This window comes from Manis pentadactyla, chromosome 12 (genome assembly GCF_030020395.1).
Source record: "Manis pentadactyla isolate mManPen7 chromosome 12, mManPen7.hap1, whole genome shotgun sequence".
NCBI lineage: Eukaryota > Metazoa > Chordata > Mammalia > Pholidota > Manidae > Manis > Manis pentadactyla.
Window position 1 is genome coordinate 2,097,846 of NC_080030.1, and position 23,318 is coordinate 2,121,163.

The window sequence follows — 23,318 nt, forward strand, 5'->3', positions numbered from 1 at the left end:
AAAGCAGGGACTCAGGCAGGTACTTGTACGGGAACAGTCACAGCAGCAGGATTCACTGTCCCCAGAGGCTGGGTGCACCAATGGGTGCATTAATGCAGTCCATCCACACACATGGGGATATCACTCAGTCTCGACAAGGAAGCACACCCTGACGCCTGCTACGACATGGGTGGACCTCGAGGACACGGTGCTCAGGGCCATAAGCCAGACACAGAAGGGCAGACCCTGTCTGATCCCGCTCCCAGGAGGTCCCTAGAGAAGCCACATTCGTAGAGACTGCAAGTGGGTGGTGGGGCCTGCGGAGGGAGTGTTCCATGAGGACAGAGCTTCAGTTTGGGAAGATAGAAAGTTCTGGAGACGGAGGGTGGGGATGGCTGCACCACGTGTGGGTGTGCTTCCTGCCCCCTGCTGTGTGCTCAGAAATGGTTGAAATGGTGAATTTCATGTTATGCATATTTTGTCACAATAGAGTAAAGAAAGAAAAGCTTGTGAGCCCACAGGTGGAGGAGACAGCCTCAGAAGGCAGCACCAGCTCAGAGCCCCGAGCTCAGAAGGGCCCACCCATGACTTACTGCTCTGTGGCTGCTGCCTTGAGATCTGTAATAATTTTTGAGCAAGGGATCTTGTATTTTCTATTTTGAACTGGGATCTGCAAATTATGTTGCCCCTGCTGGCTTGGGGAAAGGATAGGGAGGCCCAAGCATGGGGCCTGGGGCCCCGGGGTTGGTGGAAAAACACCCCAATGTGCGGGTCTGGTTTGCTCCACCCTGACGGGAGAGAGTGACACCCAGTCAGGAAGTGGGCTCGACGTGGCAAGGAAGGAAATGGGGGGACATCCTAAAATAGCACCGCTCACCCAGCTGACTGGGGACAGGGGCAGGCGGGGGAGTCTGGGGTGGAGCCAGCCGGGGCAGTGGCCCTGGGGCTTTTCTGAGGAAGCCCCCTCCCCAGGAGCCAGCCCCTCTTCTTCCTGCCACTCGCCAGACTGCCACTCTGTGCCCCACCCGGCCACCCCAGGAACGGGGCTTAGAAGCAAAGGGTGTGCTGGGAGCTTGTGTTTATGAGGGTTGTCCAGAGAAATAGAACCCAAACGATACGTGTGGACGTAAGCATAGGTCCATGGATACGTTTGTGACGAGGAATCCAGTCGGCTGAGAAGTCCCACCATCTGCTGCAGGCTGGAGTGGGTGGGGGCGACGGGGCGAGTCTCAGGCCCAGGGCAGGGGTGACTGCTGGCCTGGCTCAAGTGCTCTGACAGAGGGACAAATGCCTCTGCCTCTGCCTTTTTCTTTACTCAGGTCCACAGTAGATACGGTGATGTGCACCCACTTTGGGGTGGGGGGCGTCTGCTTTACTAAATCCACGGATTCTAATGATAATCTTGTCTGGAAGGACCCTCCCGGATGCACCCAGGATACTGTTTTAAAAAGTGAAGGTGCAGCTTAGAGCCAGTACTGTGCCCCCATGTGAATGGCACGGCTTCATTGGTGCACATGCGCACAGGCAGAGCTATGGAGACGGCAGAAGGCTCAGGGTTGCTGGGGTGCCCGGGTGGCAGGGACGGGGGGTGGAGCACGGAGGGTTTTTAGGGCAGTGACTCTACTCTGGGTGACACTGTAATGGTGGAGACGTGTCGTGCATTTGTCCAAACCCAGAGAATGCACAGCGCCAAGGGTGACCTTTAATGTCAGCTATGGACTTTGGGTGATAATGTCATGTTCATGTGGGTCACCCTGTAACAAATGTCGCTCCAGGAGAGGTGTTGATAATGGGGGTCTAGGTGTGCAGGAATTCCCTGCACCTTCTGCTCAGTTTTGCTGTGAACCTAAAAAGGCTCTAAGAAATAAAGGGCCATTCTGGATACTGTGGGGGGTGAGCAGCCACCCCGGCCCCCACCCACTCGATGCCAGGAGCTCCCCTAGACAGGACAGCCACGAACGTCCCCAGACACTGCGGATGTGGGTCTGGATCTCAAACCTGAGTGCGCATTTATAAATCCCCTGGGGGCCCAGCCCCAAGCCTCGCATTCCGTAGGGCTGGGGCGGGGCCTGAGAACCTGCATTTCTGAAGGACCCCAGGTGCTCCTGGCCCTGATAGGAGACCCACGCACCGCCCCTGCCTGCCTGGAGCCAGGAGCCAGGCACTGCGGCCCTGGGATGGTGAGCAGCCGGGGGGTGGGGGGGGTGGGGGGGGTGTGTGTGGAGCTTTGCAGCTGGTGCGGACTTGGCCACGCTGCCTTCGGTCGGCAGGTGGCGACAGTGCCCACCGGATCCCTGTGGGGTCAGGGACGGGGCGCATGGCTCCCCAGGGGTGGGCAGACAATCCTGTCGTGCCACAATAATAACTATAATATCTTCTGTTCGCATGCATTGAGGGCTCACTGTGGCCCAGGCAATGCGGACACCACGGTGAACAAAATTCCAGCCCTTGTGGACAATACCATCAGACAGTAAGCACTGGGAAGACAAGTGAAAAAAGTGTGGGTCAGGAAAGAATAGGGGCTACTTGAAATGGGGGCTCCCCCTGATACTCCAACCCCATGTGGCCAGGGATTTGGGGAGAATCAGAAGTGGGTGCCCCATGGGGTGCATTTCTAGCCCTGAGACACGTGAAGAGATCATCCTAAGGGTGGGACCCTGAGGGACAGATATTTACAGGCCCTCTGCTGGACCAGACTCCACTTTGTGCTGTGCTAGGGGCATGGCGGACGTGGAGACAGACGCAAACTGTGCTTTGGGGTGTTTGTGGGGCAGGTACACACAACCTAAACATAAATGTAAAACAATCTAAGGACAGCGGATGCAATGAAAGAAGCTGGGTGGTTAGCAGATTGACTTTTTACTCATCTTTAAAATGCGGATATGAGCAATTCTATCCTACAGAATTGTTGCGAGGACTAAATGAGATGATATAAAGTGGTTAGAACGGTGTTTGGTTCCAAATAAGCCCTCAGGAAATATTAACCGTTACTAATTATTGCCATCAGTCTCAGCCTCTGGGACTTGATTACTTAGAAAAGGGTGGGTTATAATTGTGTGCAAACTGAGAGTTAAAGGGAAGTGAGCAAAGAGGCTGGGTTTAAACTATGGGTCACTTGAGCTTGCCTTCCAGAAACAAAGGTTTTCCTGCCTCGGGGAAGGGATGGATGGTTGGTGGGGCATCAATTCTGTACATGCACTTGTGCGTGTGAGTGTCACAGAGTCATGGAGCTCTCTCGGAGTCTGGGAAGTTAGGCAGCAAAGTGCCCTGTAACCTATGGGAAGCAGGAGACGGCAACTTTCTCTCGTGGTCAGGCTGTACTAGCTTTCATCTGCCTTCCCTGGACATTGAAGGAACCCCCCACCCCAGTTCCAGGAAGAGCGTCGTCTGAGGATTACCACAGGGGTAGGAAACACCCGGGGCTCTTACACCTGCCTGTAGCAACCTCAGAAAGTCAACAGGATGATGAGCTGGGTAAACAAAGGCTGTACAACTTGGCTCGAGGAGCGCTGACCTTGGCCCCGGCCCCATGGAGACGGCAGGAGGCTGTCGTGAAGCCCTTCCTTTCCCCAGGACTCATTCGTGGACTCCCTTGCAGACGGGGGAGCGCTCTCAGCCACCCAGCCCACCAGCAGGCGACCCAGGCTTCTGGCTGACTCGCAGGTGCTTTCTGCAGCCATTCAGCTTATGTTCAGGGGAACTGATTTTTTTCAGCCTTTCTCACCTAACCTGAGCCTCAAGGGCAGTGTTACTTGTGAAAAGGCACTAAATGATGAATAACGTCACAACAGAAAGGAACCTATCAGTCGAGGCTCTTGGTTTCCCAAGGACTCAAATTATCTTAAGTCCAAAAAAACAAAACAACAAAACCAAAAACCACAGGAAAGCCCTTCAGGCATGGCTGGAACAAGGTGCTTAAATAACAGTCAAGACATGGATCTCTTTTTCTTCCTGGGATCTGCTCTCTTCTATTTTGGTGGAGGCGGTGGGGAGTGCATGCTAATTCTTCTCAGGAAAGCTCCCTGCTGGGGAGCAAAAATGACTCCAGGAAACTCCAGGCTTAACCCTACAGCAGATGAGAACGAAATTACTACTTGTAGTTCCAAGTCCCAGGCCTGACTCTCATTGGTCCTGCCGAGTCACGTGGCCATTTCAAAACCAATCACTGTGGCCAGGGGAAGGGAAATGCTCTGGGTGACAGGGCTGAGCTGGCACTGGGGCACCTAGAACCACATGGACTGAGAGTGGGGGAGGGACAGTCCTCCACAAAAAACTGGGGTGCCATCCAGAAGGGCAGCTGGGTGCTGAATGGGCAGAGCACAACAGTTACAGGGGTCTTGGTCTATTGGGGCTTCTGCATACGAGATGCCAAGCTACTTCCTTTCCCACCCCAATCCAACTCCTGGAAACATAAGCAACGTAAATGGATTCCCCCTATTACTGACCGGGGACCAAGAATGAATCACATGCTAGGGTGGCTGGACCACGTTGTTCATCCATCCATCCGCTAATGGACCCTTGGGTGGCTTCCAGCGCAGGTTCTGTTCCCCCCACACACACACCCTGCCCCAGCTCTGACCACTGGTCACACTCAGTGCTGCCCTTTCGTGCAGACGCAGCACTTTACTTTCGTTAGATTTAGGGACCTGCCTTTCATTTTCCTACCCCAAGTGCAGTTTTCGTGTTGACATAGGGGGTACACTTTGTAGGAGTCCATTTGTCTGCATGGCTGCTGACACGCAGGGCCTGACAGCAGGGGGCCCTGGGCGAAAGGGCCTCCCAGCATAGACTAGTTGGGAGCCAGTCAACCACTGTCAGGTTGTGGAGAGGATTTCAGAAAGCTTGTCCATTCCTGTCCGGCAAGATGAAGGCAGCATTCAGACAGGACGTGGTTAGACAAGGATTTCTTTCTCTTCATATAGACAAGATGTACCTTTTTGTTTAGGTAAATTTCAAACAACACAAAATTAGCCGCTTTAGAGGGTACAATCCAGTGGCATCGAGTGCATCCAGGGCTGCAGAGAGGCGTCAGCCCCATCTGGTTACAGAACATTTCCATCTCAGAAGGAAACCCCTCCTATTAGCAGTCACTCTCCACCCCCCGCGCCACCACCCACTTTCTGTCTCTATGGATGAGGCTCCTCTAGAGACCCCCTGGGAGTGGGATCAGACGGGATCTGTCTTTTCGGGTCGGGATCATTTCACTGAACACCGTGTCCTCAAGGTCCATCCACCTTGTACCAGGGTGGGAAATACCCTCACTGGTCCAAACTTGGCAGGTAGGCATGGAGACAGTGGACAGCAGAGCGAGGCTTTAATGGTGATCCTGCAAGATCGCAGGTCCGCTAAGCGGGCGCACTCAGGGCGGTTACAACTAGTAATTTATTCCTTAGCACACAAGCCCCTCCCCTGGCTCATCATTGGCTGAGTACTGCAGGATTTACATTCTTTCCCGGGTATCGCCTAAGGAAGTTACATCCATATAAGGCTTTATTTACATTCGTCTTGATTTTGTTGGCTGGTTGAAAATTTTTTCTGCATTTGTCTGGGGACGCACAGCCCGTTCTCCCTCAAGTCTCCCTTCCCCTCCCAGCCGGAGTAACTCCCCGGTATGTGTTCTGACGTGCGGGCTTCTTCTCAGAACCCTTTGGTTTAAAAATCAATTCCTCTGGGAATAAATCACATTTAGTTGTATGCCATTTCTAACAGTTACCCCTCTTTTTACTTAAGAATTTTTTATTTTATTCCCAGTAATATGCCTCAATGTATGCCCAGTTCTTTTCAAACATTTCTAATATATTTTTGCTCTCTTCTTCATAGTCAAATTTATCTTCCAATAACAGAAGATGGCTTTGGGCGTATGCCATAGGTGTTTGTTTGTAACTGCCTCTCGAAGCCTCTGGGTCAGGCCTCTCACATGAGGGATGAATCAGCACTCCACAGAGGTTAAAACAACGAACAGATGTAAAAACAGGCAACCAGACCTTTCCATTTTCCAAACCATCCTTCTAACTGGTCTGTAAAAGGACCATTGATGCCAGAATTTTCTGCTAATTCATTAGCTAAAGTGGTGAGTCCCTGTAGAGCTTTAGTAACAGTACCATCAGGGGCGGTATTATTTGGAATAAAAGCACATTTTCCCCCCAACATGACACACACTCCCCCTTTTCCTGCCAACACCGTGCCCACTCCTCTCCTGCTCTCCCAGGCCACCTGCTGGCACCATCCAGTTGGCTAGTGGCTCCCTGAAGAGCGTCCCTGGATAGTTAATAGACCTTTGTTGATTAAATATAATGGATCCAATCTACGTTTTTGTTGATGGCAGACCACCAAGGGTGCTGGTTTGAACCCCGCAGCTTTGAATTTATCAGGGACTCCCCTAGAGTCAATGTCTACATACATATGCATCAAAGGATCCTTGTCATGCTCTGCAATTTCTATTGAGAAATCCCTTCCCTTTGGGTGTGGAGAGAAATGCCAGGGCAAATGGAATAGGCAACCAGGCCAAGGCCCAAGTCCCAGCCCAGTTGGACGGCCACGAGTTGGGCAGGTTCCTCCTTCCACAGTAGCACCAAACATCTGCTCGGGGAATACATAGGCTTGAGAAGTTACCCTCTCTAGAGACACTCAGGACACGGGTACAAGTCAGCCAGTTACCCACAGGAGTGGTGAAACCTTCCCGTTGCCTAGAGAGACATGAGGAGAGATGCGTTGTCCCTGTGAAAAAAGAGGGGGTTGCCCCCGGGGCTGACTTCTTTGGTGCAGGAAAGAGTAGAGACAAGCTCTTGCAAGTCTCATCTCCCCAAGCATCCTTGTCCTGACATAGGGCCAACATGCAGTTCATCCCAGTGGGGTCCATGTCCCAGTCGAGACGGAACGGGACCACCTGCACCTGTGGCGGTCCTGCACCATATGCATAACAATTGCTTATGTTCAAAGCTAGTGCTGAAAATTTGACCCATTCTACCCAGGCATCGGTGTCTCCATGACCTGTCTCGATTTCAAGTGTTTTACATTTCTGACTTCAATACTGTAACTAATTTGGGATCATTCCAGGGAGGTTCTGGCTCACTCTTTACACCTTAGGGCTGGTAACATCTGCACCGGTAACATATGCACCGAACCCGTAAACATGAGGAGCGATCACAGGGTCTGAGTCTAAGTCTTGAGGTTTATTTATAGTTATCAAGAGGGGGTTACAGTGTTTGTCCTGGCAATTCTCAGGAGGAATGCCTTTGGACAAATGTATTTTGGCTTTTAAGGGTCTTAAGTTCTGAGATCCCCACCTTAGGTTGGCAGTCCCTGGGATTCGGTAGTCCACCACATGTCGTTCCAGCTTCGGCAAGGACAGGCTGCATAGGCGCCCTGGCTTGGACTTGGTTCAGGGCAGAGGTATTTGTCTGCCTGTGAAAGTTGCTTTGATTTTCTAAGTTCCTGCAGGGCAAAACCTGGCACGCATCAAATCGAATGGTTTGGGGTGTTGAAGATTTTGTCACAATAACTACTAGTTTAATTGGAAATCCCCATGAGTTGAAGGCTGTGTATATTGAGGTTAGGGCTTGCCAGCTGCTAGCCGCCATAGTGGTATGTGCGATGGCCCACACCACCCACACCACCCGCCAAACAAGAGGCCAGCCCATCTCGCTACTTGCCTTTCTTCTTAGGGTCACTCCTAAAGGTTCTTCTGGGGATTTATGTTATTTACCACTGATCTTTGACCCCTTTTTGTTTGTTTACCAGCCGTTTTACTCGGGTGTAGTGAGTCCACCCTTTTTCAGCAGTCTCGGTGGTCAGGAGCCCTCAGCAGGGACCCTCCCAGTTGGACTGAAGCCAATCTTCTTTCCAGGACTTTATCAGCATCAGGTTTCCGGGGTGGAATCAGTGAGCGAAGAACTCAAGTGAGGGAGTCTGGGCGAGGCGTCCTTCCAACCTGAGAGAAGATAAGGTAGAAGGCATGGCCAGCACACACACCCTTAGCAACTGATCTTCCGTTTCCATGGTGGGCAAGTCTGTTGCCCTTCCTAGGTATGGTAGCCCATGTAATTCATAAGGGGAAATTCCTAAATCCTTTCGGGGAGCAGTTCTAATCCTTAGAATTATAGGAAGACATTTAGTCCAAGGCAGAGTAGTTTCTAATACTTACTTGGTTAAATATTTGAGAGTCTCATTCACTCTATCAACCTTTCCAGAGGACAGCGGATGCCAAGGAGTATGGAAACCCCATTGTACCTGGACTGTCATCATTACTCCTTGTAATACTTTCAAGGTAAAATGACTCCAATTGTCTAAACCAACATTTTCTATTAACCCAAGCCTAGGAATCACTTGTTGTAAGTAAGAGTACTTTTATTACTAATCCTACCGTTGCAGTTGTTAATGGGTGAGCCCTTACCCATTCAGTGAGATGGTCAACAATCACTAATAAATATTTAAGATTTCCCACTTTCTGCATCTCAGTAAAGTCAATTTGCATACTGTGGAATGGTCTTATTTCCAGGAGTCTCCTTCCAGGTCCTGGCTTTTTTCATACTTTTTTGGTTAATTCTTTGGCACCTTATGCAACTCTTACAAACCTGTTTAGCAATGGGGTAAATACCAGGGTGTCCAGAAACTTTTAGCAAAGTGTCACACATGGCCAGTGGCTCCCTCTGTGTAACATGTTCCCAACTCTCTTACGATCATTTATCGCCCATCAGGTAAAGGCCACCGCCATTTCTCATCTTGAGACGCCCCCACCTCCTGTAGGTCCTTAATCTCTTTTTTGGAAAACTCTGGGATCAAGGTAGTTTTAGGGATATCAGGAGTGAGATTCAAAAGTCTCATTTCATCTTCAGATGCAGCCTCTTCAGCAGCTACATCAGCAATTCTATCATCTGTTGCTTCGTAAGAATTTCCTTTCTGGTGACCATTCACATGGGTTACAGATATTTCAGCTGGAAGTAAGAGATTTTCCAGAACCACCTTAATTAATTTCCCGTGAATTAATTCCTTTCCTTTACTGTTTATGAGGCCTCTTTCTATCCAAATTTTTCCAAAGGTACGGGCCACTCGGAAGGCATATTTGGAGTCTGTGTAAATCGTGCCCTCCTTATTTGAAAGTAGTTTTAAGGCAAGTTAAGGGCAAACAACTCAGGTTTGGGCTGACCGATTATTGGGTAATCTTCCCTCTTCAAAGATAATTGTCATCAATGATAGCATAGCCATTATGTCGTTTGCTCTCTATCATCCGGGAGGGCCTGCTATCAACAGTTTCATACCCACATTTAGAGGTGTTCTCCTTAAATTAGGCCTGACTTTAGTCTGATAATCATTCTATGAGGTCCATGCAATTGTGACTCAGTTCTGATTGGTCTTCAGCCTCCCCTGCACATAGGAAGCTGGTCGGATTGAGACAGGTGTCTGTGGTTAAGATCAGATCATCTTTTTCAAGTAAACTCGCTTCATATTTTACAACTCAAGAATCTATCATCCAGCGCCCAGCCCACTGATTAAGTTAAGCATGACCCGAACCTGGTGAGGAGTACTGACCAGAGGGTTCCTCCAAGTTAATTTCCTGCTCTCTTCCACCAGTAAGGCCATGGCTGCGATGGCCTGAATGCATTTAGTCCATCCTCAAGAGACAGGGTCCAGTAGTTTAGACATAAGGCCACCAGTTGTTTCTTTCCTCCCCAGGCTCCAGTCAAAACCCCTACAGCAGAACCTTGTTCAACTGCAACAAACAAGTGAAATGGCGTCTCTGAAGACAGGAGTGCCATGACTGGGGCGGTGACTAAGGATTGCTTTAATTCCTCTAGATTTGCAGTTCCCCTGGCATCCATTGGAGAGGGTCTGGCTCTCCCTCCAACAACTCAAGAGTACAAGCTTCTAGCTTTTTGTGCGTCAGAGTCGATCCATAATCTACAATAACCCACTATTTCCCCAAATTTCTAAGTTCGTCTAAGACGGATTCTAACATTTGACTGAACAAGTTGGGGGCCTCCACGAAAACTTGTTGCAACACGGTCCCAGTGATATTGCTATTTTTTTTCCATTTACGGGAATTTTCCCATTCAAAGGCAAAAAGGTCTATTCTCTTTTCTTCCTCCTCTGTGAGGTACATAAGCTATTAGAACCTTTATTCAGCCTTTCTCTATTCCTAGACCCACCCCTGATTGAATAATTAAGTCCCTTCCCAAGAGATTAGTTCCTGCTCCAGAAGATACAAGAATGATCCCTCTGTAATCTCATTTTCTAATCTGATTACAGTTTTTTTTTAAAAATAGGAACTTGGAATACCTCCCCTTTAACCCCAGAGACTAAAAGATTTTTGGGTCAAAATTTCACATTTTGTGGCTGAAAGGTCAGGGAGGAACGGGCTGCCTCTGTATCTACTAAAAAGGTGGCCTTTTTATATCTACGAATAAAGGTGGCCCCCACTACTCTTTTCCTCAATCACTTCCTCTGCAGTAGTCATCATCATTTTTGCTTTCTGTCTTCGTCTTTCTTCATCCCTTTTGATAAACATTTTCTGTGCCTCTCTAAGTAGTTCCTCAACAGACTTTTCATTCCATTCATCTAGTTTCTGCAGTTTCTTGGTAGTATCTGGCCAGCTTTTAGTTACAAAGTTTACTTTCAAAAACACCGTGCCCTATAGGTTCATCTGGGTCTAGCTTGGAGTTATTTCATCATTTGATCTCTGAGTGTTTGTGTTTGTAAGAAGGCAGTTGGTGTTAGGGTCCAGGAATCCGGGGGTTTCCCGAGAGAACAAAACACACGGGCACGGAGATGTAAGTCCAAGCAAAGTCTTTACTCAGCCAGCTAGCTGGGGCCGACAGCACCTCCCCTGACACACGGGCCGGGTCAGAGCAGCCAACCCCCAGGCAACTTCAGGTAGGGATTATATAGGGTTTTCACAGCCGTTGCACCGAAGCCCGCGCATTTCTACAACCAATGATTTTAAAACACATTCTATATTTTAACCAATGGATTTGAAACAATTTAACCTTTTATGGAACGCGCCAGTTGCCTGACCGCTTCCTGTTATCTCTTGCTTACACAAGCATGTCTATGTGACTTATCACGGGTCACGTCCCGAGGCTGTTGCCCACTTCTTGTTATCTAACTTAGGGCAGGCGCATTTCTTAACTTAGCCTCGGGTAGTTTTTATGAAAACTGGGTGGCTCTTGCTCTAGGGTCAAGTTAAGTTTTATTAGTTCTTTTTCCTGACTCTTAATGCTCTCTGCACTCCTTTACATTTCCCCCCTTTTCTTGATCAGACTGAGGAATCTTCCGCAGCGGTATCTAGGGCCTGATATTTTTGGTGAAGGACCAGGAGTTGGACGGTGTCAAACCTCTCCCGTACAAACCTAAGCAGCCTGTTTATTATGCACGGACCGATTGTAAGCAAAAACAGTAGGATGACCAGTGGCCCCGCAACGGCCGAGAGGAGGGTAGCAAACTATGGCTTGTGTTTGAACCAAGACTCAAACCAGCCTTCGCTGCTTTCATATTCCTTACGCCGCCTCTCTAGATCTTTTTTTAGCTTGGCCAAGGACTCCCTGACTGCACCTGTCTTGTCTACATAGAAACAACACTCTTCCTTTAAGGCTGCGCACAGCCCACCTTCTCTTAAGAACAGGAGGTCCAGGCCTCTTCGGTTCTGTAGGACCACCTCTGACAAGGAGGTGAGGGATTGCTCCAGGTCTGACATTGTCTGTCGGAGTTGTTCTAGGTCCCTGTCGACTGCCAGCCTCAGGGCTGTGAGCCCCTGTTCCCGAGTTACAAGGGCTGCAACCCCAGCGCCTGCCCCTGCTATCCCTAGGGAGAAGAGGGCCCCAATTGTCAGGGCAGTAACAGGCTCCCTCTTTCTCCAGTGAGGGCTCGGCACTTCTTCCCAATAAGAAAGGAGGGATTCATGAGAATGATATATTAGGCGAGGTAGAACAGCCACCAGCACACAAAACTCACTGTTAGCATTGAACACTGAGGTGGATAGGGCCGGGGTGAGGCCTGTCTTTGAACAGAGCCACCAACCCAAGGAGGGTACAATCCACTTTTCCGGCTCCCACGTGGTGTTATTATAGGAGGAGCATAACTGGCTCTGGGCCGTCGGGACTGTGCCTACACACGTACCAGCAACTGAGACCTGAGCGATCGTAAGTCCCCACGGTCTCCCGTCCCAGTAAGTGGGATGGGAGTTGTTGATAGTGTAGGAGCCATTTATCCCGATTGCCTCATAGAAGGGGGGTGAACCTGGGTAGCATAGCCAACAGGGATCGGTGAGGGAGGAAGTGGTGTGGTTAAGAGTCTCTACTACTGCCTGCACCATTTCTCACATGGGGTTATCTGACCCGGAGGGAACCAGACCCGGTCCTCTTGTGGGCTCTGGGGCATGCGTTCCGGTTGACATTTTCTCGTCCTTTTGGCCCAGGCCCTTGTCCTGGATCGAAGGTTTCTGGGGATGTATAACCGGGTTGGGACCTATGACGGTGCTGGGAGTTGACACGGTTAATTTAATGATGAGGGTCGAGCCGGTATGCCCCCCATATTTATAGTACACCATCCCCCATGTTACTCTGTTTATCCAGCGCGATACCTCAGTCTTTTTGCCCGTCTCAGTGAATTGAACTCTTACCCAATCCTGGTCCCTTCTGTCACAAGCCTTGTCTTTGTAAAGGGCCATAGTCTGGTAACGAGGGATGCCCTTGTTGACATAAGTAAATTTGACAGAATCGATTTTTGTAACTGTCCATCTCCAATCCCCATCGTTTGAGGTTACACAGTCCCAGCTGGCACAAAAGAAGTCTTGTTCCCCCCCACATCGCTTTCCTTTACCTGTTCCTGGGCAAGCATAAAACCCATGGGAGCAAGCCACATTTGGAGGGACGGATCGGTAAACGGGGTTGATCTGCCGAAAGCAGAAATACAGGTCAGGCCACCAAATTCCGATTGGCGCAGTGCATTGTGTGGAGTTGACGACCTCCCCAGTGTCACTATCAACCAGCATCCAGGTCAGGTCCCATGGCTGAGGGGGGTTGGTGCCTTCGAGCGTGGTTCCCTTGAAGGTCCATATTAAGGTGCTTATCAGCAGGATCCCCTTCATCTTCGGCTTAGGTGTAGTTTTAGGGGATTGGCAGGATGCTGCTGCACCTTCCACTCTTCCTTGCGGGCCCCTGGATCTTTATGAGGCAGGACCTTCCGAACGTGGGTGTGGTGCACCCAGGGAGCGATACCATCAACCTTGAGAGCAGTGGGGGTGGTAAACAATACAACATAAGGTCCCTTCCACCTGGGCTCGAGAGTCCTCACTTGATGTCTCTTGACCCATACCATATCCCCTGGGACTATGCCATGTTCCGGGCTTGGAATTTTCCCACCCTCATAATATGCTCTGATCAGGGGCCAGATTTCCTGCTGCACTTTAGCAAGAGCTTGCAACACATTCAGATAGTCAGGGGCCGGGTCCTCTGCACCGGGAAGCTGCACTCGCCGAGTTATGGGTGGAGGGGCCCCATACATTATCTCAAGTGGAGTTAAACCATGTACATAGGGGGAGTTCCAAGTGCGGAAGATGGCTAAAGGGAGGAGGGTCACCCAGTCCCCGCCAGTCTCCAATACCAATTTAGAAAGGGTCTCCTTCAAGGTCCGATTCATTCTCTCTACCTGCCCAGAGCTTTGTGGATTGTAAGCACAATGTAACTTCCAATCTACCCCCAAAGCCAGGGCTAGTCCCTGCAGGATTTTGCTAACGAAAGCCGGGCCGTTATCGGAACCTATGGCTTCAGGGACCCCATATCTGGGGACGATCTCTTCAATTATTTTTTTTGTTACCACCTGGCTGGTTTCATGCTTGGTTGGAAAAGCCTCCACCCACCCTGAGAAGGTATCCACCATAACCAGCAAATACTTATATCCATATTTCCCTGGTTTTACTTCGGTGAAGTCTATTTCCCAATTCCTCCTTGGAGCCCTCCCCCTTTCCCGAGTACCTGCCGGGTGCGGCCCTCTTGGGGCTGGTCTTAGCATTGCACAGCTACTGCATTCTTTCGTGATCTGACGAGCTGCCTCATTCTGGTGGGGAAACACCAACTGTGCAGACTGGAAAAGGCTGAGCAGCTTTTTCCAGCCTAGATGGGTGGACTTATGCAGATTAGCAGGCATGTACTATCCTAATGCTTCTGGCAGGATCAATCTACCTTCTTGGTCCCTACTCCAATTTCCCTCCCCAAACACTTTCCCCAAGACTTGTTTCCTAATCCACTCAAGATCCTGAGGGGAATACTCAGGTTTGGGTGGCAGGGCAGGCAGTTCAGGTATGGGTATCTCGAGGGCTGCAAGTACAAGGGAGTCCGAGAGGGCCGCCCTCCTAGCTTCCGCATCAGCTTGGTTGTTGCCGATGGCCTCAGGTGTCTTCTTTGGTTGGTGGCTCGGTACATGTATAACTGCTACCGCCTTTGGTTTTTCGATAGCAGCTAGTAGTCTTTGGACTTCTTGTAGATTCCTCAGTTCCTTCCCTTCCGCGGAACGGAATCCTCTTTCTCGGTAGATGGCACTGTGCACATGGACAGTGCCAAAGGCATACCTGCTATCTGTGTAGATGTTGGCCCGCTTGCCTTCTGCTCTTTCCAGGGCCTCAGCGAGAGCAGTAAGTTCCGCCTTCTGTGCTGAGGTGCCAGGGGGCAGAGCTGCACTCCAGACAACTTCCCCTTCGTGGGTCACTACCGCTGCCCCTGCTCTCCTGACCCCCTCCTGCACAAAGCTGCTCCCATCTGTGTACCAATTTAGCTCACAGTTCGGTAACGGTGTGTCTTTCAGGTCTGCTCGCACCTGGATAATTTCGGAAAGGATGTCTCTACAGTCATGGATGGGGGTCGACAGATCTGGGTCCAGCAGAAGGGTGGCAGGATTTAGGGTCACCGGGTCAGAGAAGGCAATTCGTGGAGAATCTAGTAGGAGCCCTTGGTAGTGGGTGAGTCTTGCATTCGTCATCCATTTTCCTGGAGGATGCCTGAGGATCACCTCTACAGTATGTGGGGCTGTTACCCTCAGGTTCTGGCCAAAAGTCAGCTTGTCTGCCTCTTTTACTAGTAGAGCGATGGCTGCTAGGATACGCAGACAAGGTGGCCATCCGGAGGCCACGGGGTCTAGCCGCTTGGACAAATAGGCCACAGGTCTTTTCCACGGGCCCAGCTGCTGAGCCAGGACTCCTTTAGCCACTCCCTTTTTTTCATCTACAAACAGGATGAAGGGTTTTTCTAGGTCTGGCAGAGATAGGGCGGGGGCCTGGAGGAGGGCTTCTTTTAGTCTGTCAAAAGCCTCTTGTTGTTCTTGATTCCATTGCCAGCCCAGCCCTTCTTTGGTCGCCTCATATAGCGGTCGGGCTATTTCTGCGTATCCTGGAATCCAGAGCCTGCAGAACCCGGCTGAGCCAAGAAATTCCCTCACTCCCCGGGGTGAGGAAGGGATGGGGATAGTCAGGATAGTTTGTTTCATGGCCTGCGTGAGCCACCTGGCTCCATTAGATATTTTGTACCCCAGGTAGACCACTGACCTCTGACAGATGTGGGCTTTCTTGGCGCTGGCTCGATATCCCAGTTCGCCTAGTTCAGCCAGCAAGTTCCCCGTGGCTTCTTTGCACTCCTCACGGGTTTCTGTGGCCAGCAACAGGTTATCCACAAACTGCAGCAGTGTCACGCGGGGGTGGCTCCTGCGAAAGGGCTCCAGGTCCTGGCTTAGGGCTTCATTGAATAAGGTGGGAGAGTTCTTGAAGCCCTGTGGCAGTCTAGTCCAGGTAAGCTGCCCTGTTCTTCCTCCCCCTGGCTCCTGCCACTCAAAGGCAAACAAAGGCTGACTAACTTCAGAGAGTGGGATACTGAAGAAGGCATCTTTCAGGTCCAGAGTAGTATACCACACATGTGAGGGTGGCAGGTGGCTGAGTAGGGTGTAAGGGTTGGGCACTGTAGGGCGGATGTCTTCTATCCTCTCATTGACCTTTCGCAAGTCCTGCACCCGTCTGTAATCTCCACTGCCAGGCTTCCTTACTGGAAGCAGGGGCGTATTCCATGCAGATCGGCAGGGTTTAAGGATTCCTGTCTCCAACAGTCTGTGGATATGGGGTGCTATCCCTTTCCTAGCCTCTTCCGGTATTGGATACTGCTGGACCCAGATGGGTAGGGCCGCGGCTTTGAGTTGAACAACAACCGGGGGCAGATGTTTGGCGAGACCAATTCCTCCGGTTTTGGCCCATGCGGAAGGGAACCTCTGCAACCAAGAGTCCATTTCTCCCTGGCCCCCCTCTTCTTGATCCACCTAAGACAGACGATGTTCATTGGCCAGGGATAGAGTCAACACATGCACTGGTTGTAGGGGCTGCCCTTCTTTGTCCATGATCTTTATCCCCTCGGGTTCAAAATGGATGCGCACCCTGACCTTGGTTAGTAAGTCTCTGCCCAGCAACGGTGCGGGGCTCTCGGGTACGACCAGAAATGAGTGAGAGACCTGATGCCTTCCTAGGTCCACTTTTCTGTTAGTAGTCCAGGCACATCTCTTGGACCCTGTCGCTCCCTGGACTATACTTGTGCGTCCTGGGTTCAGGGGACCGTGGGCTTGGTTGAGAACTGAATACTGTGCCCCAGTATCTACCATGAACCCTATGGGAGTCCACTCCACGCACAGGGTTACCCAGGACTCGGGGAGGGGTGCCGAGCCCCGTCCCCGTCAACTCTCCTCTCCTAGGTGTAGGGTCTTAACGGGGTTCCCTCCTCCTTGTTCCCTCCTTTTGGGGCACTCCCTCTTCCAATGCCCATATCTCTTACACAGGGCGCATTGATCTCGTCCTAGTCGGGATTGGCGGGGCCCCATTCTTCGAGGTGATCTAGGGCTCTCCTTCACCCCGGCCAGGAATACCCTGGCCATCTCCTCCCTCTGCTTCTTGTTCTCCCTCCTCTGAAATTCTCTGTCTTCTTTCCTATTTCTCTCCTGCACTTCCCATTTCTCTTTCCTCAGCCTTTCCTCTCTGTCTTCCGGAGTTTCCCTAGCATTGAAGACTTTCTCCACTTGCTGCAGCATTTCTCTAATAGAGATCTCCCCCAGGTCATCCCGCTTGTGGAGTTTCCTCCGGATATCGGGGGCTGCCTGGTTGATGAATGAGAGGACTACAGCTGATCTGTGTTCCTCTGCCTCTGGGTTTATGGGGGTATATTGCCTGTAAGCATCAAACAGCCTTTCCAGATACGCGGCCGGGCTTTCCATTTCCCCCTGAACAATAGTTTTTACCCTAGCCAGGTTAGTGGGCCACCTGGAGACCGGTCATCAGAGTCTGGCGGTAGACCCGGAGACGCTCCCTACCTTCTGCAGTCCCGAAGTCCCAATTCGGGCGCACAAGTGGGAACGCCTTGTCGATGGTGGGCTGGAGGGTAGTGGGTCTTCCATTTTCTCCGAGGACATTTTTCCTGGCCTCATTGAGGATGCGCTCTCGCTCTTCCGTTGTGAAGAGGGTGTGGAGCAATTGCTGGCAGTCGTCCCATGTGGGACAATGGGTAAACATAATGGACTCCACCAGACCTATAAGACACTTGGGGTCCTCCGAGAAGGGAGGGTTCTGAGTCCTCCAATTATAGAGGTCACTAGATGAAAAGGGCCAGTACTGATATTGCTGAGCTCCGCCCGGACCGCCTGCACCGATGGCACACACAGGCAGGACTGGCACTGCTCCTTTTGAGGTGGAGGAGGGAGCCTCCTCTTCTTGTTCCCGGGCCCCCCGAGGCCTTAACTGCATTCCTCCCGCTATCCCTGGCCTCCTGCCCTCTCTTGCTGGAGAGCCTGGAAAAGCTGCGGCCATTCCTCCTGCTCTCCCAGGCCTCCTGTCTTCTCTTGCTGAAGAATCTGGAGAAGCTGCGGCCACCTGGTCCCTGCTGGGCTCCCCAACCTCGTTTTCTACCCCCCTGGCGGCTTCACCCCATTCCTCCCTCGGAGCCGCATACAGGGGTGGCCGCTCAATCGACAGAGGGGGGTAGAGGGGAGAACTGTCAGGGAGAACAGGCGGTGCACTTGGGCGCACAGGGTTTCTGGCCCTGCGATCAGAGGGCTTTAAATCTTCCCGGGCAACTAGGACGGAGGTCTTTAGTGGGTCGGTGTGAGGTTTCCCTACCAAAAAGGGCCTCAGCCAGGACAGAGGATTCTCAGCCAGGTTTTCCCAGACAAGGATATAGGGAAATTGGTCAGGGTGGCCCTCAGGGTCTGGCCGGGAGATAATGGCCTTGACTTTGCCGATAAGGTCCAGGGAAAGAGACCCCTGGGTCGGCCAGCCTACTCCAAAGGAAGGCCACTCGGCCGAGCAAAAGGTGTCGAGCTTGCCTTTCTTGATGCCAAGGCCCATATTTAAGGCCCGTTCCTTGACCTTCGGGAAATGGGAAAGGATCAGACCTTTAGGAGTAGCCTGAGTCTGGCCCATAGTGAAAAAACACGAGGAAGACAAAGGCGAAGGATAGAGATGCCACTTTAAACAAGATGACTGGTGTATGTGCTTGTGAACAGGTGCCTGTCGTTGCACAGTTTTTCTTCTGCGGGGGACGCAAATTTATCTGGGATTCGCGGCTGTGACCCCCTTATCCTGTCACGGGAGTCTTCTAGCGGCGGGTGCCCTAATGGCTCTTAGTTGCCCGACCCGTGCCCGCGAGGGAATGATTTAGTGGCAGAAAGGAGGGACGGAAAGAACAGGAGAACCTCAGAATAGGAGAAACTTGAAGAGAAAAGCACAGAAATATAAACCAAAACACAATAAAACAATCAACAATGACACTAAACACACACACCACATCTGATCGCACTTGCCCAGACCGGTCCTTCTCTCACTCTGGTGCGCACCACACTCACCACTTTCAGGATTCTCAAAAACTCTCATGACTCTCCCGAAAGGCGTCCACTCAGACTGCCACAGGGTGACGAGCTCGATCTTTTCCTCCTCGGGCGCCAGGTTCCTGCCGATCGGACTCGCCTTCCTAAGGCCGAGTCACTCGGACCCTAGGGCCAGGATTGGTTACCTGGGCTTCACCCTGGGTCGCTAACCTGGGGGCCGGGACTACCAACCCAGACTTCCTCGCTCGGGATCACTAACCCAAGACCAGACACGGGATGGCGACTCCTGCTTTATAGTGGATTTATGCAGACACGAGGGGGTGACCCTAGAATTACACTGCCCCATCCAGACAATTAGACCTTGCCTCCAGCCGTCCTTTGTTCTCAGGGAAGCCACTCGGATTCCGGACGAGTCCCCAAAATGTTAGGGTCCAGGAATCCAGGGGTTTCCCGAGAGAACAAAACACATGGGCACGGAGATGTAAGTCCAAGCAAAGTCTTTATTCAGCCAGCTAGCTGGGGCCGACAGCACCTCCCCTGACACACAGGCCGGGTCAGAGCAGCCGACCCCCAGGCAACTTCAGGTAGGGATTATATAGGGTTTTCACAGCCGTTGCACCGAAGCCCGCGCATTTCTACAACCAATAATTTTAAAACACATTCTATATTTTAACCAATGGATTTGAAACAATTTAACCTTTTATGGAACGCGCCAGTTGCCTGACCGCTTCCTGTTATCTCTTGCTTACACAAGCATGTCTATGTGACTAATCAGGGGTCACGTCCCGAGGCTGTTGCCCACTTCTTGTTATCTAACTTAGGGCAGGTGCATTTCTTAACTTAGCCTCGGGTAGTTTTTATGAAAACTGGGTGGCTCTTGCTCTAGGGTCAAGTTAAGTTTTATTAGTTCTTTTTCCTGACTCTTAATGCTCTCTGCACTCCTTTACAGTTGGGAGTTTTTTCCCTTCCTGTGTTGCACCTCAAAGGCTTTGGAGACCTGAGATTTTGGGGCTGATTCTCTGATTCCTTTAATAGTCAATCCCCTGAGATCTTGCATTTTAGTTTTATCTCCTGGGTCACTATTATCTCAGCCAGGATCTACATTTTGGGGACTTTTGCTCGCCTGGTTGAACATCTTGATGTATGTTCTCATTCCCAGATAGACATGGTGGCTTTTCTGATTACCCTCTCTTCACCTGTAAATAAAATAATCAGCTCTGTCCAGTGGTATATATTGATCCACCTGGTCTGCTAAACCAAGGGGATCTTACAACAGTGGCTTCATCTGTCTCTCTTTTTTAAAAAAATTCCCCACTTCGGTGCTAGTCGGAGGAGCATTGACGGAGCCAATTTCTCCCTGCCCTCGCGGGGCTTCTCTCAATGGGAACATTTTAGGAGTTAGGAGCCCCCCGTTGACCTCGCGGAGGGAAGGGGGTCGTCGTTTTCTAGATCCGTTGTGCACTGTTCCCATTTCCTCCTGAAATGTGGACAGGAGGCTGCGGGAGCCAAAGGCCCCCGGCCCTCGGACGGACCTGCATCCTGTCTTGCCCTCCGCCCCTGCTCTTCTCGAGCTCCAGCCGGAGGGCTACATGGGGGAGGAAAACAGGAGCGAGGGTCCCCGGGCCTCTCTGTTGAAGCGTCTGGGGGCTCTCCTCCCCTCTTTAGCATTCTCTGCTTTGGTATTAAGGGGAAACATTGAAAAAGCCCTTGGAACCGGCAGGGGGCGTGGGGCGTGATCCCTTTCCTCCGCCGTCCTGCAGGTTTTACCACCCGCGGAGGACCAGCTCCCCCCCCCCCTCAAAGGCAGCCTTCATCCGAGCCGCACTGCGGTCGGAAAACTGACGGCCGACGGATCGGTTCCTTGGTCCAGACGAAAACAACAAACAGAACTTCATCATCTTCTGTCTGTCCCATCCCCGGTGTCGGAGCGGCCCCTCGGGACCCTAACATTCGCCCCGCGGGCTGTCGGAGAAACCAAGGACGCTGTTCTTGCTCCCCTTCCCGGTTCCCCTACGCCCAGCATCTCTATTTCCCGTCTTTCAGGAGGTCCCGGTGCACTCGACCCCCGGGATCACGGAGGTTTCTTGCTCCGCCCGCCTCCGGTCGGTTCTCTGGCGAAAACTGGGGCCCCACACCCGCGCCCTCCGACAGACGCCCGGCCACCGAGGCAGCAAGCACAGCCCAGTTTTCCTACCTTGGCCGGCGTACGAGGTGGCCCTGCTGCCGCGGCGCCTGCGTGTCCTCCGCGCGCGCGCGGGTCAGGCGGTCCCTGCACTCCAGTCCCGTCCGCGCTCGGGTGGCGCGCGCAGGTCGGGCGGGACGCGTCCTCCCACTGCGCTCGGCCCCCCGCGCACGGGCCAGAGTGTCCCAAACGAGCCCCGAGACGGCCCGAGCTCAGTAGGTGAACACCGGGACAGAGAAGAGGGCGGAGCGAGGCCCTCCCAGCGGCCCGGAGGTGGGCGGGGCCTGGGAGCGCGCGCGCCCCGGACGTGCCAACCAGCGGCTCCTTCCCGGGCGCCGGGTCCCGCCCCTGCCTCCTCATTGGCTGAGTCCTGCAGGGCTCAGTCCTTCCCCGTCGTTGCCTAAGCAAGTTATATCCCTACTAGGCTTTCTTCCACATTTGTCTTAATTTTATTGGCTGGTTCAAAACTTTTTCTGCATTTTTCTTTAGTGCCGCACAGCCAGCTCTTTCTTAGTCTCCCCCCCAACTCCCGGCCGGAGGGACCCCCTGGTACACGTTCTGACATGCGGGCTTCTTGGCAAAATACCGTTTTGTTTCAACGTTAATTCCTCTGGGAATAAATCACATTTAGTTATATGCCATTTCCAGCAAGGCTGTCCTTCCTCTTTAAGGCCGAGTAATATTCCAGCGTTTGGATGGAAGCATTGTGTGTACGCATTCGTGTGTTGATGAATTTTTGATTCCACCCTTTGTCCATTGTGGACAGTGCTGCTGTGAACGTGGGTGGGCAAGTATCTGAATCGCAGCTTTTGATTTCTCTCGCGCAGATTCCCCCCAGCAGAATTACCGGGTTATAGGGATATGCTATATGTTCAACTTTCTGGAGAACCGCTAAACTGTTTTCCATAGCGGCTGCACCATTTTACATCCCTACCTGTATGTCTTTTCTTATCTTCAGAAATTAAAAAGCAGCAGAAAAACACATTAAAGAGATTCATTTTTTAGATGCACAAAATCTAGGCATTGCTTTTGACAGATACAAATTAAAGACCATTGTTTAAACAACAAAAAAATCAAAACAGGGTCTTCTAAGAGTAGCTTGAGTGGGACTTCCGGGGATGGAAAGATGTGTATAACCAAAGCACAAATTAATCTTGAGTTTTTACTTACAAAAGAAAAACGGAAGTGACCGACTATGAGCAAAATGGTTTCCTGAATTTTTAGCAGGAATAGATCCGGACGTCAGGGGTACTCTGCAAACTAAGCGGGGCAGCACACTGGGGGGGACTCTCCCACGGGGTTGAGGAGCAAAGTAGCAGCAAGACCAGGAGGAAGGCTGTTTCCTCTAACCACCCTCTCCCAGGGGAGCCCTTTGACAGAACTTGGGGAATTCCTTGGTTCCTGCAGAGAGGGAGTACGGAGAAAAAAAGCAAGTTGACAGTGTTTTCCTCTTCAGGGCTTTATTTTTTATTTTTTTCCCGTCCTAAGCGCCTTTATTTTATTTAAGGGATCATTGATATACAATCTCATGAAGGTTTCACATGAGCAACATCGTGGCTACTACATTCACCCATATTACCAAGTCCCCGTCCCCCACCCCCAGTGTCCGTCAGCGAACTGAGATGCTTCTCGGTGCTGTACTTGCTCGGGGCCCTTTTAGACCTGAATTTTCCCCTTACTTAGCAGTGGGGTTAAACCACAGTCTTCCAACCTCTGCGCTGTGGGCATTTGGGGCCTGTTCTGTTTGGGGTCCATGCTGGACACTGGTGGACCGCCAGGTTCTGCTGCCATCTGCTGCCAGATGCGTCCCCTGTAGCAACCAGCACAAATGTTCCCAGACATCGCCCAGCGTCCCCTGGCGGCGGGGGCCCACGGCCCCGGGCTGAGAAACACTGGGTGAAACCGGTTTAACTAGACCGAATCACTGATCTGCTCATCAATTTAGCCTGATTGGCCAGGAGAGACCCTTCGCCAACAGGACAGCCCCGAGGGCCCGGCCGCAGCCCAGCCTTGGAAGGTGACTCCACCCACGTGTGCGGGGACAGCCTCTCCGGAGCCACGCGGCAGCAGCAGACTGCGCTCCGGGAATGACTGCAACGGGCGTCGGGCGCGCTCTGCCTCAGCCTCCCCGCTCCACCGACTTCCCTGAGGTCGCCTAAGGCCCGACTCTCCGCAGCGGCCCCGACAGGTCTCGAACCCACGACCGAGCGCCGGCGCCGCGCTCGGGCTGGTCACGCGCTCGGCGTTCGGCAGAGGGGAGGGGCGAGGCGACCTCTAGGCGGCCTCCTGGGGCTTGTAGTCCCGGCCCTGCCTCCGCTGCGCG

General features: G+C 51.8%; 1 long non-coding RNA gene across 1 annotated transcript; it reads right to left on the reverse strand.

Moving 5' to 3' along the window:
• Positions 1–7,130: 7,130 nt before the first annotated feature.
• On the reverse strand, positions 7,131–21,832 carry LOC130679987 (uncharacterized). Its single transcript, XR_008992972.1, has 2 exons — positions 21,008–21,832; positions 7,131–7,909 (listed from the first exon to the last, which is right to left on the reverse strand). It is a non-coding gene; the product is annotated as an uncharacterized LOC130679987 (long non-coding RNA).
• Positions 21,833–23,318: the final 1,486 nt, after the last annotated feature.